The 3,411-nt window shown below is 51.0% G+C and overlaps 1 long non-coding RNA gene across 1 annotated transcript; it reads left to right on the plus strand.

The window, feature by feature from the left end:
• The first annotated feature begins 291 nt into the window (after positions 1 to 291).
• Positions 292 to 1,408, plus strand: LOC114097448 (uncharacterized). The gene is made up of 2 exons (XR_003583585.2): positions 292 to 375; positions 974 to 1,408. It is a non-coding gene; the product is annotated as an uncharacterized lncRNA (long non-coding RNA).
• The last annotated feature ends 2,003 nt before the right edge of the window (positions 1,409 to 3,411 follow it).

A 3,411-nucleotide genomic window follows, 5' to 3' on the forward strand; every position in this document is an offset into this window, starting at 1 on the left:
GCAGGCGGGGCTTCCCACAGGGGGGCCTGCCGTCCTCTCCAACTGGGGTCGGGGTCAGTGCAGCTGCGATCCAAGTGAGGGTCCCATGTTTGGTTTGTACCTCCTCTGCAGTAATCGCTCATGGCAAGAGGTCCCAGAGGTCCCCGAGGTCCCCAGGGCAGTGGTCTGTCACGGGGGCACCTGATCTGCCTGCATCCCCCTGGGTGTGGAGCGAGGTCACACCCAGACCCGCCTCAGTCCGGTTTCCTGGTGCAGGTGGTTGTGTCTCAGTCAACCCTGGGGAGGACACCGGCAAAGCCCCCCTAAAGGAACATTCCACGCATCCATACGGAATATTCCAGGCCTTCCAAGCTGGAGTCCTCCTGCAGGCAGGAGGTCTGTGCCCCAAGGCTAGTCCCCAAACCTCAGTCGCCTGCTCTGATTTTATTGTCCCTCTGCTGGGACACCGTGGGGAGGATGGGACACTCACGGGTATGGCTGTGGTGATGCTTGGGGTCGTGAGGGGAATGCTCTGGAGTCCGAGCCTGTGACTGTGGCCTTCCAGCCTGAATGGCCGGCCAGCCGCTTGGTGCTGCCACCTGTCCTCCCTGTCCCTCCTCCTTCCTCCCCAGGCCCACAGCAGCCGGCTCCTGCCGTTAGGCTTTTCTAACCAGATGTCTCTGTGGCTCTTCTGTGACTCATCCTTGTCACCCACAAAGCCCTTCTCTGTTGACTTCCTGACTGGAAGGGGCGACTCTGATTCATACCCGCCGCTCCCTGCAGACACTGTGCACCCTCTCCAGGGGCTGGGATTCCACATCTGCAAACAAGAAGGCACCCACCTCAGGGTGGCCGTGAGGGGCACCTGGAGGAGCCTTGCAAACCGCCCAGAGCAAGGCGGGGCAGCAGCGGGGCAGGGTGTGGGCCTCTCTGATTTCTCATTGTAACCTTCCACTTTAGACAATCTCCATTTCTTCTTGCCTTCCCTTTCCAGGGCCTGCAGTGTGGCCTGGTGATCTCCAGCCACTGAGGACAACACCTCTGGGTGCCACATCGCTGGAAGAGAAGGGCCTGGCTGGGATGTCACTGAGAGAGACACAGACTGCAGCCGGCTTCAGCCCGAAGGATGCCCATGGGGCCTGCACCTGCAGAGTCCGAGATGGGAAATAATCTGGAATTGCATGTGTTCTGAAGATGTTCAGCCCTTTTTGCTCCCCACTGTCATTGTCCCCTAATTAAAGCAGTAGAACAGCGACTGGTAGACCGTTCACATTGTCTGAGGCATTAGGAGTGAGCTAGACGTGGTTTGAAGCTTATAGAACGGGGCTGGGGAGGGAGCTCAGAGGCCGAGTGCGGGCCTGGCATGTGTGAAGCCCTGGGTTTGATCCCCAGCCCCGCAAACAAGTAAATAAAGTGTATGAAAGAACAATGCAAGGTTTATATGCAATTTTAACACCTTTTATTTTTATTTATTTCCTTCGGGGGCGGTACCAGGGATTGAATTCAGGGACTCTCCAACTCTGAGCCACACACCCCCAGCCCTATTTTGCATTTTATTTAGAGACAGGGTCTCGCTGAGTTTCTTAGCACCTCACTAAGTTGCTGAGGCTGGCTTTGAACTCTCGATCCTCCTGCCTCAGCCTCCCAAGCTGCTGGGATTACAGGTGTGCATCACTGTGCCCAGCTAAATGCACACTTGCTGACTTTTGACCAAGGTACACCTTTATGTATTACACACTTCTGTTAAGATAAAGAACATTTCCATCAGCCCTTAAAGTCTCCTTCTGCCCCTTCCCAGTTAATCTCCACTCCCTAATGCACCCCCAAAGGCAATTGCTGATCTGATATTTTTATCTCTTTGTAGCTGAATTATCAGGGTTGATGAGTAGCATGTTCTGGGAATGACCTTAATTAAATTTAGTGGTTGGTGGTTAGAACTGAAGAAAAAATATTCACGACTCCCTTCTACGTGATGGTCCTCATAGTCATGGACGGCCGTGATTGGGCCTGGAAGAGATCAGGAGTCTGTCTCAACACAGACAGCTGTGATAATGCCCAGTAAGGGCCACTGACTGGGCCATCCTCTCAGTTTCCTGCGCCACACTGGCTTACCCATCTTGTGTGCATTACTCACCCCAGGTGTATCATATAAGACACAGTTGGCTGCAAGTAATGAAGAATACATTCCAAACATTGTAAAAACTAAAGGCCTTTATTATTTTACAAAAACAACTAGTTCCACAAAGGTAAGGAGATGCTCTATATCTATCAATTAAATGGTGTCTTCCTGGACTCAGGGTTTTGGGCATGTTGGCCTGATCATCCCTCAGGGTGGCACTATGGCTGCCATAGTTCCAGCCATCATTTTTCTACAGATGCAAAACTTTACAACCTGACACTTCCTTTGGCTAAAAATGGACTCTGCCCATTTCCTGTCCTTCATCTAAGTGTGTAGCCTCTCTGATTTTGCTCTTGATACTAACTAAAGGAATTCTAGCTCTCAAAGATCATAGGTTCTTCTGAGTGCTAGTGAGAGCAATGTCAAAGAGATGCGATGGGGAGGATGGACTCTTTCCTTGCAGCTGCAGAAAATCATCCGCATCATAAAACTCCTCTGGCAAATGTTCTTTGCGGACCGCAGGGACTTCAGAGATCATCGGGACATCTCGCATAAGGAAATTTTAACCTTCCCAAGTGTGCAATTCTGATGTGTTGTCTTAATAATTCTTCATCCCGGGAATAATGCTTCAATTGGCACACAGACTCCAAAAAAGAATAAATATTTGTGAGTTTTTCCTTTGTTAAGCCAGAAAAATGTCACACCCACCCCCTCTTCTCCCACACGGATGCAGGGAAAGAGAAAACCCTGGAGTGCTGTAAGTCTGCTTTGGATGGAGAGTGTGAGAGAGTCTGATTCCATGCCAATCAAGGCCTCTCCACGTGGCCACACTGTCTCTGGCAAAGGGGGAAATGAAGTTTCTTTCTCCTGTGTTATTTTTTTTTTTTAGTGGGGAGACTGGGGATTGAACCCAGGGATGCTTTACCCCTGAGCCCCACCCCCAGCCCTTTTTGATTTTTTTGTTTTAATTTTGAGACAGGGTCTCACTGAGTTGCTCAGGGCCTTGCTGCGTCCTGCGTTGCTTTTCTAAAGGCAAAACCATTTTCCTCCCCAAAGCCTCCTGCTGACCGGTCCTCAAGGGGTTTCCTCTCACCTGTCCTGGGTCCCAAGTGGCACAGCCCTTCCCAGCACCAATTCCTAACAAGAGACTGGAGAAGGCTGTCGGGCGTGGGCCACACAGAGGCTGAGGTTGCTTTTCCTGAACACGTGGCCAGAGTTAATAAACTCAGGCTGATAAAATTAAGGCTCTGCCCACCAAGGAGAAGAGTAAAGGGAAATGGATCTCTTATTAATAATGCAGATTCCCAGTTCCT

The sequence above is a fragment of the Marmota flaviventris genome, chromosome 18 (assembly GCF_047511675.1).
Source record: "Marmota flaviventris isolate mMarFla1 chromosome 18, mMarFla1.hap1, whole genome shotgun sequence".
Taxonomy (NCBI): Eukaryota; Metazoa; Chordata; class Mammalia; order Rodentia; family Sciuridae; genus Marmota; species Marmota flaviventris.